At 37.0% G+C, this 22,111-nt stretch overlaps 1 pseudogene; it reads left to right on the plus strand.

Annotated features, from left to right (window-relative positions):
* Positions 1-6,556, plus strand: part of LOC149191391 (serine/threonine protein phosphatase 2A 57 kDa regulatory subunit B' alpha isoform-like) — a 28,276-nt pseudogene extending 21,720 nt beyond the window's left edge.
* Positions 6,557-22,111: the final 15,555 nt, after the last annotated feature.

Below are 22,111 nucleotides of genomic sequence, written 5' to 3' on the forward strand. Positions count from 1 at the left end.
CTTACATGCCTTTACTGGACAAAAACTCCTTCCTGACCTTCTAGAGAGTCTCCTTCCAAAGAGTCCAGAGAGTATGCATGACTTTCCATAGAGTACAGGTACCTTCCTGACCTTGCAGAGAGTACAGGTATCGGTGGTTCAGGAATATGAGGGATAGCGGGGTTTCGGGGATCTCCTCTCAAATTAGAATTCTTTCCATACCTCATGCTTTCCTGACCTATAGAGTTTGCAAGTTCTTTCACCTTCTTGACCTTCAACTCTCATTGTCTCATGCTGGGGAACTGGTCCTATCTCATTAACACGAAACAACTGGACAAATGGGAACGGGTCATAAGGTCATTTGTGTACCTCTATCTGCAGGTAATGGGCATGAGCTAACAACTACCTTCTCTAGCTACACCCACTACTTAATGAACTAATGCTAGCTAGATAGGCATGGTCTAACCACTCTACATCATATCACCTCTACTAGAATAAGTAGGCATGATCTCACCTTCACTAGATTGGTATAGGTAATAGACACCCCACTACCTCATGAACTAATGCTAGCTAGGCCTCCAGCCAGGGAGATAAGATATGAGGCTAACCTATACTCGCTAGGAAAAGCTACTTCCTACTGGCTTATAGTCTCAACAACTAGTTGAGAGGTAGCTTTTTCAGATCGACCCGATCAATGAACCCCACCTGCTTCACCTTCACGACTTACCTTTGTACCAAACAGCCTTATCCGGCGGCTTCCAATAGCAATCAAGAGATGGAAGAAAGAGTACCTTTACCAACCCATTCATTTTGCCTTAACAAGGAAAGGGCTTGAGATAAGGGCTTTCATGATCACATGCTAAAGGGTCGGGCTTACAGAAAGGGCCTCGAGGAAAGGGCTTGAGATTGAGCTTGGAGTTACTTCCCCGTGACTTGCTCTGGTTAAGTAAAGACTTGAGATGGAAGGAAAGCGAAGCCAAACCTCCATTCATAGTCCATATCCTTATTCAAAGAAGGTAGCAAGTATATGGGGAGATCCTAGATATATTCTTTTCATAACGAGATTTCATGCGGTTATGGAAGGAAGGCGCAGATAGATGGAAGGAGAGGCTTCGTTTTCTAATAGTTCTTCCAAAGATAGAAGGATAAGCCGGCATGGAGTAAGAGAAGCCATACTTCCATTCGTATATTTACCCACGGCAGATGGAAAGGGTCATAGGTCAATAGATGGTTGGTCAGTTTCATCGGTCTAGGCTCAGGGTCGTGCTTATAGGCTCAGAACGGTAGGGTCTAGGCTCAAGGCATGGTTGTGGCATTGAGTTACCCGCCTCTATAGATAAGGAAGCCAGCCACCCAGTCACCCAGTCGTTCATCAGACGTGCGAACCGATCCCTGGAGCTAAGGAAGCATATGGGTAGACTCGACCGATCTCATATCCCCTATCAGTAAAGGCAAGGCTTATGAAAGGGCTTATCGAAGTAACGAAGTGAGTAGAATTAGTGCGGTCGGTAAGCTAAGGTCTTCGGTAAGCTAGAGACCGTCTCCAAAGCTTGGTACCTTTAAGCATGGTACCATGAAGCTACGTTATGTTATGCCGCTCCCAAATAGATGAAGAGAAGGAAGGAGATTGATTGCCCTTAGATATATATGTCTCCATCCTTATGAACCGGCACCTGCTGATACAATGACATTCGGGATTTACCAGCTAATGGCATTAGGGATATTCAATGATGGACGGATGGATGGTGAATACCAGCATAGATAGATGGATGGTGAATACCGAGAAATATGATTTCTTCTTCCTCGCTTACATTGGCCATTGTATTGACAGCCAGCTATCGGGTTGGTCAGTGCCTCACTTGGTGTCGTACGTTGGCCATTGTACTGACGGCTAGAGGAAAGAGCTAGTCTCAGTCTCGTAAAGAAACCAATGCTGCTTCAATCAGCTACTATTGATTTTTTGGGTTGATCACTACATAATTTGACTTACCTCCTTAACTTTAGTCGGCTCATCAAGCGGTAGCGAGTCAATCTCCTTTCGTCGAGCGGTAGTGAGTCAATCGATAGCAAGCTCATAAGCCAGCTTGTCGAGCTTCAGATGGAATTGAACTATTTAGCAACGTGTGGTTCAGAGTGAATGAAGAATGCCTAATGAGTGGGATGATGGCTACTGCTTTAACGAAAGAGCGTGGCGGTCTTCTGAAGTGCTCGTCCTTGTCCCTAATATCAATATTAGAAGGCTATGAAAGTTAGATATATTATATATGTCATTATGCTTGCCTTATGACTTGACACTTCATATTTCACGTTCCTCCTCTCCCTCGAGCCATTCCTCCTCACCTTCAACTTTCAGCTTTCCTCCCGCAGCGGATTATGCACTTTTCATAGGCTTTTTGACGCCCTTTTTCTCCTAAACCATATATACACCCCGCAGCACCTTGAGACTGGGGATGGATGGGTGGGGTAGCCACTAATGAGAAGGGACTTTGTAACTCATCACTTTCTCTGTGGACGTAGTCCCACCAAGCCACGTAAACATTTCATCTGGCAAGGTAAAACCCTAGGTGGTACAACTACAGGCTACGCGTATTCATTTTCAGATTCTGTTGATTTCACAGATAACATATTCAAATGGTAAGGACGTAGAATTGGCTCCTTCTTGGGATCAACTAGAAGCATCAACACCTGAATTGAGCCCAGCATCAACACCTACCTAATTACCTACCTCCTACTGTATTGACTAGCGGGGGGAAAGAGTCCTGCCATAAAGACCTGCCTTTTTGGCCCCCTATTGTGCTTCTCCCTGCTGGGTATCGTAGTCAAACTCTCCCCTCTCACCACCAACTATGGACACCACTTTATAGCTTCTTTGCTTATGCTCTGATAAGGTTCTTTTTCTTATTCTATTTCTTTTTCAACGGAAATGACACTCTCTCTAAGTCTCAAGTGCTAGTATGGAAGTAGAGCTAGTAGTTCTTAGAGCAAATCATACTATAAGTTACATACTCTAGTAGTTCTGATAGGAAGCTAATAGTACTTACTTCTAGTAGTTCTTTCTCTACGGACTAAACTTGAACGGAAAAGGCAAGTTACCTAAGGCATGGGACTAAGACCCAGGGACTAAGATTTAGAAGCTAGTCCATACTGTAGGCAAGTGGGACTGAACTATAGTCTCTATAGTATAGGAGTAGGAATGGCTTTATCACTCTAGTCATAGGGCTTTACTGTACAGACTATGGCTTTCTCTAGTGCTAGTACAGGAATCTCATAGGGCAAGTCTAGAAGACTAAGGCTTGAACTTGCTTAAGAAAGATCTTACTCTACTGCTAGTAAACTAAAAAAGACTACAGTCTCTAAAGCTATTACTTCTTACCTTACAAATTAAGGCTTATTCTCTTTCTTTTGACAAGAATGGACACAACAAGAAGCTTATTCGCTAGAGCTCAGGGGAATAGTGATAAATCTCATTTCATTCTAGGCAAGTTTTCTATACTAATAGCATGTGTGGAACTACTGATAGAGCTAGAATTAGTTCTTCGCTTTAGCTCATGGAACTAAGGAGACAAAAATTCTACCTCCTTTTTCGCTATAGCTCTTAGAAGTAAGGCTTATTGAAATGGAAAAGTTACACGTATATATATATGGTATGGCAAGACCCTATGACAATGTGACTGGCGATGAAACACTACTTATTGGTATTGGCTGACCGGCTAGCAATGACCTTATGTGGGCATTTAATGAATCCATTTCTGTGCCCAGATGATGTGGAATTCCTCGAACCCAACGAAATGAGGACCCGGAGGGACTCAACCGAGGTAGGCCCCCCACCCAATAAGTAAATATAAGTTGTGACTAAGGATGCACAAGCACGCTTGACCACTATTTACCCACCCACCCCAATCCCCTGAGGCGGAGGTTTGAACATCTTTCCCTACTCATTACTGAATGATTATACATGCGAGGACTATACCCCACCTCGAGGCTGGACTTATATACACATGGGGATAGTAGCTCTCCTTTCGTGTTGTGATCATGGAATGAATCGGTCTTGCTGATCGATCTCATACCCCTGACTGACTTATTCTTTTTCTTATTCTTGCCATACCTTATTCCACCATGAAGAGAGGGACGGCATGGTCCGCAAGAGATGCATCAGTGGTAAGAACGGTTTACCTACAGTCAATATCTGTAAGAATGGTTACCTAGTCAAGAGAGCTGTAAAGAGAAGGTCTTTCAAGATAAGAATGGTTGGGGGAGCATCACTTCTTTTAGGCGTGGGGAATCACTTTAGGCCTCTACTCATCAATCCCAAGGGTGGGGGTAAGCATATATCCTTCCCCCTTCGGGGTAAGAGAGTATTGCCTCCTTCGGGGAATCTAGCCTACTTGACCAAGAACTTCAATCTCATAAGCAAGCCCCTTCGGAGGTAAAGGCTAACGCTCTATCTGACCAAGAACTTCAAGGAATAAAGACAACCTTTATTGAATTGGGTCTATGTAGCACAATTGAGGGAAAAAAGAGTAGGTAGTTTATTAGTGTTGAACAGGAAGACATGAGAGTAGGTGTACACGGGGAGTGTCGATTCATGGATTCAAAAGGTATGAATGGTTGGTGGTTTAGTATACGGGGTAACTAATGCATGTATAATTGGCAAGGAAGGGTGAAATTCAGAAATAAGGAAGGGCCCAGGAGACTATTAAGGATGTGGCTCCTGTTTATGCGTGCTTTGATGTTGTTGAAACTCTTACCTCACCTGCTTTAGCAACCTTTGTTTATGCCTATGCGGGATATACTAGTGTGAAAGCGCTTAGGCAACTCAATCCACTGGTTCTGGATCCGGAAATGGTTCTTAATTAACAGGCTCCGGGTTATCCAATTGGATATGGAACATAGAGGGCTGATGGCTCTCGAACTGCTTTGGGTGCTGCTTGTTAAGACTTAGTAGAAACTCAATTCACAGAATAATATATTGCCCCCACCTCTGCTTCTTATGCAGTATCTCCCCTTACTCTTGCCTATACCTTTACTGCATCTTACTGGTAAATGGTCACTTATACTGGCTTTGATGCTTATGGAGAAATTGGATCATCGACTGGATCAACAAGATAATATACTGATGGTGGTTCTACTGCTTAAGCAACAGAATATACAGGCTCTACTTCTGTTTCATATACATAAAGGGTTGGATCTACTGAGTCAACTGGTTCTAGTTATCCAACTGGTGATTAAGCTACCTCTGTATTTGTTGCTGGATATGGAACTAGTGCTTACTCAACAAAATCTACTAGGTCAACTGCACGATCAAAATAATAAGTTGCTGCTGGTTCTATAGCTACCCTTTCCTATGCTCTAGTTGCCTTTGCTTCTATATATTCTGCAACCCTTGCTTCTGGTTATGATGCTTGCTTTCATGTTGTTGGATAATAAGCTATTGGCTCTGCGTATGGATCTGGTTATGCCTTTGCTTATGCTAATGGCCCCCTTTCTTTCTCGCTCGAAGAGGCAGGCCGTGCACCTATCAACCTGCATACATCCATGGCTTCTTTGACCAACATGATGCTGGAAGGCAACCAAAAGTGATATGGGAAGAACTACAACACTTGGAAGCAACATATACTGGCATTGTTCAAGGCACAACTACCCAACCCATAGTTGCGGGTAAAGACAAGGACAAGTTTGATGGCCAAGATAGATAGGTTGTGATGCTGATCAAATTGTCCGTAATAGATGAAATGCTTCTTGAAGTTCACGTTAGTGGATACTGTTATTAGGGGTCTACTAAGGTATTGGCCTGTCACAAATAGCCAAAAGGAAGTTTTGTTCCTGGGGCAACGGGAGGAAGTTCTGGAAATAGCGCAATCTTCTGAATTCCAGTGTTTCATGGTACCTCTGTTTTGGCACATAGGCCGCTACCTCAATTGCTCACATTTCCAGGTTTGTAATTGAATTTATGTAGGTTGTTTTATTTTTACATGTGTACATGTTATTGCTTGGTATTATGTAACTTATGATTGATATTGTGGGTTGATAAGAAACAGTGCAAAATTGAGATTTCTCATTTTTTAATTGATATGAACCATATTGCACGCCAGTTCTTGAATCCAGCCACCGAACTATATTGCACGACACTTCTTGAATCTAGCCACATCACGCAAGGCCAAAGACGCCACGTCACAAAAGAAGGTCCCACCGTCCTGTGCTAGTGTCAAAGCAATAAGGAAGTACATGGAGAAGCGTAGGGGCACCCACATGATTGTTTTGTCATGATAAACACAGCCACGTATCGCTCATGCTGATATCTCTGTATGGGTTTTGGTTGCGTTCATAGTATCTCTGTATATCTATCGTTCCATGAATACTGATATCATTTCTATTTCTATACCAGTAAATGGGCTTTCTTGCTGGGGGGTGCTAACCACCCAAACCCACCTAGTTAGCTACTACTGATTAGTCATATTATCTATTCTTATCTGTCTTTGCTTGATATAACCAGAAAACTCAAAAGAAAGAAAGAAGCTTAGAGGCCTTTTTCCTCTCCCAGTACATTAAGGAAGTTAAGCTGACAAGCAAGGATTAGCAGATGCAGACGATAAGACGAGTTGTTGCGTCTTCGTCTTATAGATAGGAGAAGATCCCCGAAGGCTTCCTTAAGTCAGGAATAGAGTCCGGCCTTTCCCTCAGCCTCTGTAGCTATATTTTTTTCCCTTCTTCTAAATGGGATTTTCCTCACAGGCAAGTGCCGGGAGGTGCCTTAAGGCAACTTACAGTAGAAGTCAGAACAATCAAACTCACCTACATCGTATGATCCAGTAGCTCGGAATCAGGACAATGAGAAAGCAGCCTGACTTCAACAGCGCGAAGTACAGGCAAGGGAACACGCTTTGGAACAAGAACAACGAGGTGCTAGTTAGTACGTCCGATGAGCGTGCCAGGATGTTGCAGGATCAATTTGTTGATAGTATGAATCATGTTCATGCCTTGGCAATACTGGTTTCTACTTTTCACCATAGGAAAAAGCCCTCTGCAATTGATCAGGTTGGTTATCAGTTCCCTTTTTTTCCTTTTTTATGCCACCTTTTGAGTTCATAATTACAGAGAAATTTTCAAATTGTTCAGAAAAGAGAAAATAATATGATAAATTCAAATTGTTCAGAAAAGAGAAAATAATATGATAAATTCAAGCCCTAGAGACCTGTGTTCTTCATGTCTACTATAACGGCATAGGTGGTCTCTGCGAGAGGTGATTCTATCTTTCAGAAATACCAGCACTCGGCGGCTTGATTTTCCATTTGTTCATGGAAGGCGTTTCTCCGTGCAGACCTGAGAATGGTCTTATCCGCTACAATCAAAGTACATACAACACAACATCAGCATGCAGTGCATGCCCTAATCATCATAACGAGAGAGGTCAGCCCAATTAACCAGACGAATGAGAGTGGCAATGAGAATGGAAAAAGATGTAGCATTTTTCCGAGGACCAAGCAAAATACTGTAAGCAAAGAATTCAATAATTAAGATTTACCGCCAGCCCGCACTCTATCCATGCAAGAAGCACGCACGTAGGTAAGCCCTTTCTTTCGCCCGCTGTTGTCTTTGTTTATTGTCCCACCAGCCTGTGTCATCGTTGTTTCTCGGACCAGCCTAGTCGGGTTCCACCAGCTCTCTATTAAAGCCCCTCTTACACCCCACTCAAAGAACCCAAGTTGACCATCCAGCAAGCGAATTAATTTCGTTCTGCATGAGCTCTCTTCTTCAGCTTTTTCAGAGTAAGTGAAGTTCGTCAAGCCATGGGAGGCTAGTGAAATGATGGAATCCGTCAATCAAAGCAATGGCACCATCTACAGGAATATACCATCTACCTTGGAAGGACACGGCAGGAACGAACGCCCCCAGAACTGGTCACAGGGTATGGGCTCGCAGGAAGGGTAAGCAACGCGGAGATGGGATCCATGATTATTGCAGTCACGCTTCTGCTCTAGGTGATTCTATAGATATGGATGAATCTCAGCTGAGTCTGCACTTCGATATGATTCTCAAGCCCTTGATTTGAGCCTTCATTTCTAGAAACTAATATCTTGACAGCTCCAACGTGAATGACCAAGTGGACTTGTTCTAGAGCACATGCAGAGTAGACACACGACAGACACATTGCAAGGGTCTTCACGCAACAACCTATACCTGTACGTCTGATAGTACAATGTGCCAAGCATTATCCCAAGCATTAAACGCTTAGGATTGATGCTAGCATTAAACTGCTCTAACGCTGAATGGCAAAAACTAATTATTTATAACCTATGTTTTTGCCTCCAGCCTCGGGAAGAGGCCAAATAACACAGTGAATTATTATGTACGAAGAAACTTTCGATATACTCCCTCAACCGACGCTAAGAAGCAGGTCACAAGCAGGTCAATTAATGTTAACATCGTGCTTTCCGATTACCAGAGATAATAAATATAATGTTTTTTTCTTTCTGAAAAAAATTATTTTCAAATTTAAAATTGAATATAAAATAGTATGGCAAAAAAAGACTATAATTATTTTAATTTTATATAAATTAATGTTTAATAAAATAATTATAATTAGTTTAATAATATATTTAAAATATAATAACATTTACCGTTAGCATTTTGATATATAGTTAGTATTTTAATACATTTTTTTATGCACAAAACTATATACACAAAGTTACATAAAAAAACACAATTCACCTATACACAAAAACAGTGACATAGCTACCATACTCTTATTTTAACAAATTTATTCCAACGTAAATGCATCCTTATTAAACCCATAATTAAGCTCAGCGAAGCTTAGTTTTCAGACGTCGCAGTACATTTTCAATAATATTCCGTACATGATTTTGATTTTCTTCAATTACATTGTTTCACCTTTAAATAATCAAAATGACAACGCTCATGACTTTTGTCTCAGGTAATAAAAAACCAGAATGACTTCGCTGATAGACTTTTGTTAGATTTTGAATCGAATTTATTAATGGTTATGGTAATTTTAAGTATATTTAATAGTTAAATTTATTAATTGTTATTCTCATCTAAAAGTAGATTTAATTAGAGTGTTTTTGGTTGTGTATATGTATATTTTCTGTTTTAGCTTTTTTCGTACCGGGAAAAATATTTTCTGTATGTAATTTACATGCCAAAAACATATTATATTTGGTAGTGACATTGCTAAATCAATTGTATCAAATAATGTACAATACAATTATAAAATAATGTATAATAAAATTATAAAAACTAAGAAAATCAATATGTAAAATTTATTACATGTAACTTTATCATTCATAGTTAATTGTAAAATTTATAGTTTTTATATTTAATTATGAGTATCTAAAGCATTTTGATTTACCACTTCCTCAAAACTATTACCTATTGACAATGATGATTCTAACCTATTGACAATGATGATTCTAGTGTCATGTGTAGTCCAAACACCAACTTTTAAATTTCATCGGTTTTCGAATTATCAACAAGAACCATTTAGTGATATTGCCACCACGTGACTCGTGTTTCTAAAAATAATAAGAAATTTTAATTATTTAAAATAAATAAATACAAATTAATAAATAATTAAAAAAATTCATTTCTAAAAATAATAAGAAATCTTGATTATTTAAAATAAATAAATAAATACAAATTAGTAAATAATTAAAAAATTTCATTCTAAATTATTTGCTTCCACCACTTGGTGAAAGTCCTTGGTTGAAGCTACGTTCATAGTAACTTGTTAGAATGAAGTATTTTCATCTAAAAATCTAGGTAAAAAACACAAAAATATAAAACTTAGTAAATTATTAGATAATTTCATTTTAAATTATTTATTTGCTCCAGTTTTTTATTATCTTTAGTGAAAGCTATATTTATAGTAACTTGTTAAAATGAAATATTTTCATCTAAAAATCCATAGAAAAACACAAAAATATAAAATTACAAACTTATTTAAAATTAATTAAATACACTTTTCTAAAATAACGACGTACCCATTATCCAATTACAACTTCCTTAAAATTAAGTAGGGTTGAAATACACTTTTTTAAAATAACAAAATATACATTAACTCAAGAGAAATGAAAGCTAAACCTTAGTGATATTGCCACCACGTGACTCGTGTTTCTAAAAATAATAAGAAATCTTAATTATTTAAAATAAATAAATACAAATTAGTAAATAATTAAAAAATTTCATTTCTAAAAATAATAAGAAATCTTAATTATTTAAAATAAATACAAATTAGTAAATAATTAAGAATTTTCATTCTAAATTATTTGCTTCCTCCACTTAGTGAAAGTCCTTGGTTGAAGCTATGTTCATAGTAACTTGTTAGAATGAAGTATTTTCATCTAAAAATCTAGGTAAAAAACACAAAAATATAAAACTTAGTAAATTAGTAGATAAATTCATTTTAAATTATTTATTTGCTCTAGTTTTTTATTATCTTTAGTGAAAGCTATATTTATAGTAACTTGCTAAAATGAAATATTTTCATCTAAAAATCCATAGAAAAACACAAAAATATAAAATTACAAACTTATTTAAAATTAATTAAATACACTTTTCTAAAATAACGACGTACCCATTATCCAATTACAACTTCCTTAAAATTAAGTAGGATTGAAATACACTTTTTTAAAATAACAAAATATACAATAACCTAGGAGAGATAAAAGCTAAACCTTAGTGATATTGCCACCACGTACTCGTGTTTCTAAAAATAAGAAATCTTAATTATTTAAAATAAATAAATACAAATTAATAAATAATTAAAATTTTTCATTTCTAAAAATAATAAGAAATCTTAATTATTTAAAATAAATAAATAAATAAATACAAATTAGTAAATAATTAAAAATTTTCATTCTAAATTATTTGCTTCCTCCACTTGGTGAGAGTCCTTGGTTGAAGCTATGTTCATAGTAACTTGTTAGAATGAAGTATTTTCATCTAAAAATCTAGGTAAAAAACACAAAAATATAAAACTTAGTAAATTATTAGATAATTTCATTTTAAATTATTTATTTGCTCCAGTTTTTTATTATCTTTAGTGAAAGCTATATTTATAGTAACTTGTTAAAATGAAATATTTTCATCTAAAAATCCATAGAAAAACACAAAAATATAAAATTACAAACTTATTTAAAATTAATTAAATACACTTTTCTAAAATAACCACGTACCCATTATCCAATTACAACTTCCTTAAAATTAAGTAGGATTGAAATACACTTTTTTAAAATAACAAAATATACAATAACCCAGGAGAGATGAAAGCTAAACCTTAGTGATATTGCCACCACGTGACTAGTGTTTCTAAAAATAATAAGAAATCTTAATTATTTACAATAAATAAATAAATAAATACAAATTAGTAAATAATTAAAAAATTTCATTCTAAATTATTTGCTTCCTCCACTTGGTGAAAGTCCTCGGTTGAAGCTATGTTCATAGTAACTTGTTAGAATGAAGTATTTTCATCTAAAAATCTAGGTAAAAAATACAAAAATATAAAACTTAGTAAATTATTAGATAATTTCATTTTAAATTATTTATTTGCTCCAGTTTTTTATTATCTTAACTAAAAGCTATATTTATAGTAACTTGTTAAAATGAAATATTTTCATCTAAAAATCCATAAAAAAAACACAAAAATATAAAATTACAAATTTATTTAAAATTAATTAAATACACTTTTCTAAAATAACAACGTACCCATTTTCCGATTACAACTTCCTTAAAATTAAATAGGATTGAAATACATTTTTTTTAAATAACAAAATATACATTAACCCAGAAGAGATGAAAGCTAAACCTTAGCTTCACAATCTTCCATGACGTTTTTCCAATAAAATGTATTTATCTCTCCACGTATTCTAGGAAACTACTCTAAATTTTATAAATCTTTTTATAATTGTGGTTGGTTAAAGGAGTCTTAATCAACCATTAACCCCGTTCTTCATATAGATTTAAACTAACTTAAATTCTACCACATTTAGAAATTGATTATTAATTCAAGGAAACGTTTATATAAATTTTTATTTATAATTAAAATATTATTTAATATTACAAATCTATATTTTAATTAAATAAATATTTTTGTGAAAAATTTAAATAAATAATATATTATATTATTATATTTATAATTTTTTTTATTAAATTATAAAACATTTTATTTTTTAAATCATAATTAAAATTATACATTACGTTAAAAAAACTAAATTAAACAATAAGTAAATAAATATTAATGTTTGAAAAATTAAAAATATTTATTTAACATAATTAAACAATAAATAAATAAATAAATATTAATGTTTGAAAAATTAAAAATATTTATTTTTTAAAATAAATAAAATAATCTATGTATATCATTTCATCTAAGTTTGAAATAACATTTTATATATTTTTATCAATGAAGTTTCCTTAATTTTAATTCACCACCTTTTTATTTTAAGATTAATTTTTATAATTAATTCTATCTGTCTCTTTCCCTTTTACCTAATTAAAACACTTATGTACATTATCCACATAATATTTTTCAACATGGGGAGGGTAGAAATTTCGAGGTACAATGTTTTTATTTCTTCCTATTCTCCCTTTATGGCAAGTTTATTCTTGATTTAATTTCCTTAGTTCTAACTTCATTTACCACCTAATGTGAATTAGTAGGATTTTCATACCTTGATTATATTTATTAGTTTTTTTTTATGTCACGGGTACCAAGTCAGTCATGCCCTTCAAGAAATTCCCACCGAAGTTCTAAGGTTTCCACACCTAATAGTCTATTATGATGCCAAGAGTGCCAAGTTGGTCATGCCCTTCAGGAACTTCCCTTGAAGTTCCAAGGATTCCATGCCTAATAATTTATTTATGATGCCAAGGGTGCCAAGTTGGTCGTGTCCTCTGAGAACTTCCCTTGAAGTTCCAAGGGTGCCATGTCGCTTGCCCTTCAAGCATCTAGTGGCTATGAGGGGAAATTTAGGTGCAACAGTAGAGACCACCATTATTTCTCGTTTTTCCTGCTATAGTGAAACTAATGGTGCTGGGGATCATGGAATCCGCATTCATATGTGCCGGCCAGTAAATCCTCGTTAGTGACCCAATTTGGGACCTGCCCCCATGACATCGTGATCTTCAAGGCGAAGGTGCCTCGACCCTTTGAGCCCAAGTCACAACGAAAGTGCTAATGGGTGAAATCAGGGACACTGTCCCACCCCTCCCATGCAGTTCCATCCATTTATACAACCCCATCACCCAAGTGTGAGTCATTCGACCAAGAAATTAACCTGTGCCTACAACCACTAACATGTCATTAGTATTTATAACAAGATTCAAAATGAACCTTAGAATTTCGAAGCAAAAAATATTCATTTCCATCAAACCAGGTGTCGTGGACTCATCCATACAAGTGCATATGGTGGTTTCCTATCATACTCGATAATCATCATTAGCAAAGTTTCACAATGTTAGTCATTGTCATAATAACATCATCAACATGACATAACCATCCACGTCGTTGTTCATTGTGAACCAAAACTAATATAAGTTATAGCCAACATAAGGAACACATCCATCACATCCATTAATAGTAGAGTCAAGTGTCTTGATCCTCAACCTAATATTCTCAAAGAATAATAAGAGAGCCTTAAGGATAAATCAATGTTAATGTCACATCAAGGTCAGTCACCTAGAGCGGGGCACTACATACACCCCCTCTTAATAATATCCTTCATCTCGAAGTCCTCAGAGTAAGTAAGGAAACGATGATGCATCTCCTCTACATCCTCCCGAGTGGCTAAGTAGGGACTATAACTATCCCACTGGACCTTTACTTGGTGTACTATTCACTATCTAGGCTATAGAATTCACTATCACAAAATGTGAGTTGGCTCTAGCATTATGATTCTCAGTTTCCTTCATGATCTCAGTATCAACAATGTGCTAGAGACCCTCTTTTCAAAGGGTATAAATGTTAGAGTTGATCTCTTCATAGACACAAAAGAACGAATCAAGTTAAAAATTGTTGCCATTCTTTTGCTATTTGAAAGAGAGGACTTAGAACTAGATTACTCATGTTAAACCTCCCATCAATCCAACTAATTCTTAATGAGAAATTCCCCAAAACTTGAATTTTAGGGACATCTTTATCTGTTATAAGTTTTATAAGCAACTTCAAGGCTAAAAGTTTTAATTAATTGCTTGATCTCTGCTGATAGCCAAGTATAATAATCCATATTAAAGACAATAAGGAGGGAAGGAAGAGGTATAACATATCATCATCCTCTATAATTAAAAAATGATAATTTAGCTCAAATATTATACTTGATTGATAGAGAGAAAATTTTTAAATCTTCTCCCTCGAATTTTGCTAAAAATATTTGTGAATGTTAGTTGAAGCTTGTGATATTGGTTTGGTATTTTTTGGGTACTCTTAAGCATAATTTTAGATTCTGCAAGCAAACACGAGTAATTCTTACATATCTATCAATAGGTATATTGTTTAGCAATTTTTTTAACCTATTTTCAATAAGGGTTCTTCTCTGTTTTTCCCCACTTCATGTTGGGGTGCTTGATATGAGGATGCTTATTTCAAAAAAATTCCACTCTAATGCTTTCATAGCCTGCAAATCTTGAGAAGAAACCCAGCACGTGTGCTGTTTACTAAATAACTAAACTAAAATTCTAGCCTTAGGAGCATTATTTCTTTCTCCCAACTTTAGATGACACACTCGACGTTTTTTTCTCGATAAATGGCACTTTGTTAAGGAAGTGTGTTGTACCTTACCAAATGTATGATTGTCGAAACATGTGATCAAGTGGTCTGGAATCTATCTTTGAACCACTTGATCAAAACTTTTTAGAGTATAATCGTATTATATTAGCATTAGGTCCATAGAATTCTATTATTAGTATCATATCTAATTAATAAAAATGTTCCCATAAAGCTAACTCATCGGATTTATGAAGGTTTTCAAGCTGCTTCGAGCTACATCCCAATGTGTATTATACAAAAAAATATGCTCTTAATTCAAGTCTCTTGATTTTTAGATTAGGCCAAATGTTATGACTATCATTTTGGGGGTTGATCCTTGAAAATGAAATCACTTCCCTACATAAAATATATCAACAAACATACCAAGTTTTGTTAAGTGTGATGCCAAATTCATGTAGGATTCGAGATCCTTCTACACCGCCATTAGTTTCTAGATCTCCATCTAAATCACATGCAGGATTCTAGATCCTTCTTCAGCCTCTATAAATTTGTAATTTCTCTAGCCAAAGAAAGCAAGCCAAGGTCCAGGCCTATTATGTAATGCAAAGTGATTTATGTTCTCCAGTGATTGTTTTATCTATTTCGCTATTTTTGATTGAGTAATCTTGTTGTTTCTCCATTTGTCTGTCCCTAAAATTATTCTTTGCTATTTTCGTCTAAGTCTCTGAGTATAAAGTTGTTGTGTGTATTGTATGCTCTGATCTGACTAGTATCAGAGCTAGGGTCGAACATCCACCGTGCAAGCTGCTTAGTGCCATCGCCTTACTCTGGCAGCGTTCATTAAAACGTTGGTTGTTACCTCTAGAGCTGTTGAAGGATCTGTCCAGGAAATCAAAAATCGCTGCAAAGAAGAGAGTGCAGGAAAAGGATCTATTCAGTAAATAACTGAGGAACTAGCTGAGGAACGTTAAGGTAGTTGTTGCAAGAAATAAAAAGGTCGTGGGCATATGGTGAAACGTGCCATGAAGCCTAAAACGTGGAGTGCGTAAGTGCTTTACGTGGAGTTCGTAATTTCTTTTTCATCAATCTTGCATGTATACAAACCAACATATGTATGTGTGAAATGTGAAAAGGTTAAAACATTATATATGTTTTTTATATTTATATAATTATATGTTGGAATTTTGAAAAGTATATTTTAAAAGGAGTAGGAATTTTGAAAAGGGTATTTTAAAAGGAGGAAGGTCATTATTACTAAATTTTAAAGAGTAATAATTAAAGTTTTATTTTTAAGTGGAGCTTTTGTTTTTGGGCATCAATATATTGAAAATGGAGACAACAATTACAGATATGGAGAAGTTGAGCAGGGCTAATTTTTCCCTATGGAAATCACAGATGGAGGATATACTGATTTTGAAGGTTCAGTATTTTCCAATTGAGGGCACAACAAAGAAACCCTCATTGATGACAACTGAAGAATGGAATAAGCTAAATTGAAAGGCGATTGCAACAATCCGCCAATATCTAGCAAAGAATGTGTATTTCAATGTGTTTGGAGAAAAGATGGCTGAAGGATTATGGAAGAAGCTCCATGATCTATATGAGAATAACAGGGCATCAAACAAAGTGTTCTTGATGAAGAAGCTTTATAATCTCAAAATGAAGGAGGGTTCTTTAGTTGTTGAGCACTTGAATGCATTTAATATTATTACTAATCAGCTTGCCTCTGTTAAAATCATTTTAGATGATGAATGTAGAGCTATTTTGCTAATGTTTTCTATGCCAGATAGCTGGGAAAGTTTAATTGTAGCTATGAGCACTTCAACAACTACAGGGACCCTGAAGTTTGATGATGTCAGCAGCAGTTTAATGAATGAGGAACTACGACGCAAGTCAATTGCGGAAAACCAGGGAGGAGAAGCTCTAGCTCTAGCTGATCATGGTAGGAGAATGGATCGAGGCCGGCAAGAGCGATCAAGATCGAGTGATCTGATATTCACCCTATGAGTGACATCAGTTAAAGATTTATTAAACTAAGGTATTATAGACTCATGTGCTGGTGTGTGTGTGTGTGTTCTGTGTTATTGAAGCAACGAATCGATCAGATTTCCAATACACAGACAATAAAATGGAAAGACAATAGAGAAATACAGTAAGCAAACATAAAGACACAAGCAATTTTAATAAGGAGTTCACCCTATTCTCCAAGGCTATGTCTCTGGTCCAGCTTTCAGTGGTGGCCTTGTTTTATTGTGTCTTCAAGCAGAGAAAATACAATACAGGGACTCAATATGAGTTCTCCTGAAGCAGATTTAGCTTGGCAGGGTGGTTCTTGGATTCCCCAAGCCACTTGGAGTACACAGACTCTTCTTCTTCCTACCATCTCTGTGACATTTTGGTCTATAGTGGAAAGAGCCAAATGTGATGCTCAGTCCATGCAGATTCCTCTATTGGATGGCTTGGATCCTCAAGCTCTCTAGTGCTCGATGTTGTTGCTGATCAGCTCGGCCCTCTGTCTCTTCTACTATGCTTTACTGTTCTCTGTGTGCAGTCCTCCTCTCAGGGTTCATTGTTCATTATCTCCCTTGGTCTCTTGGACTCTACTCAACTCTAACTGATTCGACTATCTCTATTCATGGCTTTAGCCATTCGATCCCTATGCATGTTCAGTTCCTCTTCTGCCTGTGCTGATTCACCTTCTGCAGCTGTGCTTGGAGTTCCCTGTGTTCGGTGCCATCATGAAGGCTCAGGGAGTGGCCACTTGTCCTCCTTTAGATGGCGCCAACAATGCTTCGTCGGTTCGTTTCTTTAGTTACACCATGGATGCGTTCTTCCTCCACCGTGGCGGTTAAACAGATTCCAAATCTCTTCAAACGCAACTTAATTCCCCGTCGATTCCACTTCTTTCCATTGGGCGCGATCTCAGCCATCCAATCTAGGCCCTCCAAATCCGACGCCATACACACGTTTCGTGCGGTTGACTTGCTCGACCGATAGCACGTGATCAACAGAGGTTTTATCTCACCTCCGCCTACCATGCATCAATCGGTGTGTGGAATCGCTCCGCTCCTGTCCAAAACCTCTTACCTTTCAAGGGCTCCCCGATCAAAACTGTTAGTTTCCAAAGCGCAGGTCCTGTCGTGTACGTTTAGCGCTTCTTCCTTTTTCCGCCCGCGGTCCTCCGGTTCCCCCATGCGACCGAGTGCTTGTCCTTTTCCCATTATGGCCCTGTTCGCCTAGTGATGCGCTAATTGCGCATCAAAAACATCTTCCTTTTCCCATTCTGGGGCTCCCAGGGGCTACTTTGGCCTCCCGCGCGGTCTCCATGGGCCTCGGTCAGCACGCTTTGACCGAGGTCCTCATTGTTCCACGTTGGCTGCCATTGCCGCTAGTTCAGGGTGTTTTTTATCATTGTTTTTATGTCTTTAGAGATTTGTTCGACCTGATTCAGTCATGGTTCTTTGACAGTCTTCTATGGATCCAATTTGGATCACGACCTCCCTACTAAAAAGCTTTTGGACCACCAAAAGTTGGTTTTCAAGCATCAACTAAGTGAGGATATTGTTTCTTCACTTGTCTAATCTCAATCCACTTTGTGTTGCTCGGCTTTGAACCTTTGAGCCCAATCCTGTGGTACTCAACGTCTCGCCTGCGTGTCATCCTCACCTTCCTATCCAGCACCGTGTCTTCCTGCAACTCATTAAGATACTCAGGTAGCAGGTCATCAATAGAAGGAAATTGACTTTGCTCTTCAGGGTCCTCAATCATTGAAGGTTCAAACAATCTCAAGCAATCTGCATTTACGGCTGAGTAGATGTGCATGTAAGCTGGTAAATCAAGGTGAAAAGCATTTTCACCAATCTTCTCAAGTATCCTAAAAGGTCCATACCTGATAGGTTTTAGCTTTTTACCTTCACCTTTCATCCCATCCTTGCTAATATACAGCCAGACTTGGTCTCCAACTTGAAAACTATGCTCCATCTGATGCTTATCATGCCTATCCTTATACTTGGTCTGGCTCTTTTCCCGTTGTTCCTGTACTGCCTAGTGGATCTCCTAGATTTGTTCAATGAACCTAGTTGTTTTGTCCACATCACTTTTTCTATCAACCATGGTATTTTTACCAAAGACAAAATCAAAAGGAGACCGTGTTATGAAATCAAAACAGGTCTCAAAAGGAGATCTATGTGTAGAAGAGTGTTTGGCTCTGTTGTAAGCATGCTGCACATAACACAAGTGTTCATCCCAAAGCTTAGGATGTTTACTGCAATATCCTCTCAGTAACTGGATCACAGTCCTGTTTACTACTTCTGTCTAGCCATCTGCTTGTGGATGAAAAGCTGTGCTTTTCTTCAACTTGGTGTCCATTAGTTCCCACAAACTAGACCAAAACTTCCCCACAAATCGGGTGTCTCGATCAGATACAATGGAAGTGGGTAATCCAAAATGAACCCATACATGTTCAAAGGACAATTTTGTAGTCTATTCAACTGTGATCTGTTTACTACAAGGTATCAAAATACACATTTTGCTGAACCTATCCACAACAACATATAGATAATCATGAACTTTCCTAGATTTAGGCAGTCCTCCAACAAAATCAATGGAAACACTTTCTCAAGGGCGAGAAGGAACTGGAAGTGGAGTCTACAAGCCTGGTTTTCTATTGCTAGGTTTGCTTTTAGCACACATGGCACACCCTCTTACATATCTAGAAACTGTCTCATTCATTTTCGATAAATAGCAGAATCTTTGCAGCTATGCAACTATTTTACTTACCCCAAAGTGACCTGATATCAGAGAAGTGTGTGCTTCCCTAATTATCTTTATCCTCTCAGTTTGTGGAATGCAGAGTTTCCCACAATGGTATAAGAGTCGGTCCTTTATATGATAGTCCAATTCTTCTACTCTTTTGCCTTGACTCAAAGTTGCATATACATCTTTAAAATCCATATCCTGAGCATATTGTTCAATGTTGCTTTCATGTAGCAATGAATTATGCTTAAGTATGGTAGATGCATTTATAATGGGTCTAGATAACACATCTGCAACCTCGTTATGTATGCCCTTTTTATATCTGATGACTAAGTGAAACTATTGTAGAAACCCCATCCATCTGTAATGTCTTGATTGCTGCAACTTAGTTTGGGAGTGTAGATATTGAAGTGGCTGATGATCAGTATGTATTACTATCTCTTTTCCCATTAAGTAATGTTTCCACTTTTTCACACTCTGAACTAATGCATACAATTCTTTATCATATGTAGGATAGTTAACTACTGCAGGATTAAAAGTCTCAGAATGATAACATATGGGTTTGTTGTGTTGTGTCAACACTGCTCCCATGGCATAGTCACTGGCATCAGTTTGGATCTCAAATGGTCTTTGTAAATCAGGCAGTGCTAGTACAGGTGTTGTACTAATTTTCTCTTTCAAGGTGTCGAAGGCTTTCTAATGTTTGCCTCCCCACTGAAACACCTTATTCAATCCTGTTAAAGCATGTAAGGGAGCTGCAATCGAGGAGAAGTTAGAAATGAACTTCCTCCAATATTGTGCTGCTCCTAAGAAGCTTCTCACTTCTGTAGCAGACCTAGGTTTAGGCCAGTTCAAAATGACTACCACTTTAGAGGGATCTATTTTAAATTCACCTCCCCCTACTATATGACCCAAGTAGTTTAGAGATGTTTTGCCAAATTCACATTTTGAGAGTTTAACATAAATTTTTTCTCTTTTCAAAACATCTAATGTCTGCTTAAAATGCTTTAAATGTTCTTCCCACGTTTTAATAAAAATCAGAATGTCATCCAGATACACAATAACAAAATCATCAAGAAAAGTTCTGAGTACATAATTCATTAATCTCATGAAAGTAGCAGGAGCATTAGTTAAGCCAAAAGGCATAACCAGCCATTCATACAATCCCTACTTTGTTTTGAAAGCAGTCTTCCATGCATCTTGCTCTGCAACTCTGACCCGATGGTATCCACTATGCAAATCCAGCTTGGTGAAATAAACAGATTCTTTCAATTGATCTAAAAGATCATCTATGCGAGGAAGGGGATAACGATTCTTGATTGTTATCTTATTCAGTGCTCGATAGTCAATGCACATTTTCCAAGATCCATCTTTCTTTCTCACTAAAATGATTGGTGACCCACATGGTGATGTGCTAGGCCTAATGAAGCCCTTCTCGAGCAACTCCTGCACCTGCATCTTGATTTCAGCATTCTCTAAAGCAGACAACCTGTACATCCCAATGTTAGGCAAAGGAACATCTTGCTGCAAAATAATATCATGTACTATTCCCTTTTTTGGTGGCAGACCTTTAGGTTCTTGAAACAAGACATCATACTCTGAAACAACCTTTTCTATATTAGCTTGTTGTTCAGCATTACAGCCCTCAGATACATTGGTTTTATCAAGTTTCTTTTCCTTTACAACCATCAGTAAGAATTGTTTGCATGAATTAATCATTTTTTTCATCTGTCCTGAGTTTATGAGAGTATAATTATTCTTGAGCTTATGGGCTCTTACAAAGTATTCAATTCCGTCTTTAACCAGTAGATACTTGTTCTCAGCTCTATAGAAAATAGCCTTTCTATCATACAAGGACTTCCTAAAACAATTCCACATATATCCAAAGGAATTATGTCTAACTCAACCTCATCTACAAATGCTGACCCAAAATAAAACTTGAGTTTGCACTGTCTAGTCACTTGTAGTTGTGCTTTATCATTCAACCATCCTAATGGGTATGGTTTCTTGTGAGGTGTAGTTGCTAATCCTAATTTCTTTACAATTTCTTTAGAAATCAAATTTACTTGAGAACCACTATCAAACAAAGTATCAATCTTTTGATTTTTGGAAATAACTCTAATATGGAAAAGCTCATGTCTTTTTCTCTCATTTTCTTCATCAATAACAGATTGAGCAGAATTACTGGTAGATGCTTCAGAATTCTTACCTTTTATACTTGTGGCTACTATGGTGGTTTCATCTCCCGAGTCTGATCCCAAATCTCTCTGAATAGCTGCAGCTGTCTTCTTCTTCTTACCCTCGGACTTCTTAAGTCTCAGCTCTGGATGCAGAATCCAACAATGCTCATCATCATGCCCCTCCTTTTTATAGTGAGTGCATGAAGCTTTATCTTTATGTGCAGTATTAGCCTTCCTTGCTTTCCACTTCTATTTTCTTTTCTCCTTGCTCTTGCTTACAGTGGATTGGGATGGTCCCCCAACTTTTGGATTGCCATTCTTTCCTCTAGCTTCTAGATGAGTAGCTTCTACAGAAACCTCATCTATACTAGTGGTATTAAACATGAGGATGGTATGCCTCATGTAGTTGTGTAGACCACTAATGTACTTCAAAAGAGTCTCTGGTGAGTCTAGTGAGATACCCAACATCAATGCT

The sequence above is a fragment of the Pinus tabuliformis genome, chromosome 2_2 (assembly GCF_031772625.1).
Source record: "Pinus tabuliformis cultivar Carrire ecotype Pingquan chromosome 2_2, CPIR1, whole genome shotgun sequence".
NCBI lineage: Eukaryota > Viridiplantae > Streptophyta > Pinopsida > Pinales > Pinaceae > Pinus > Pinus tabuliformis.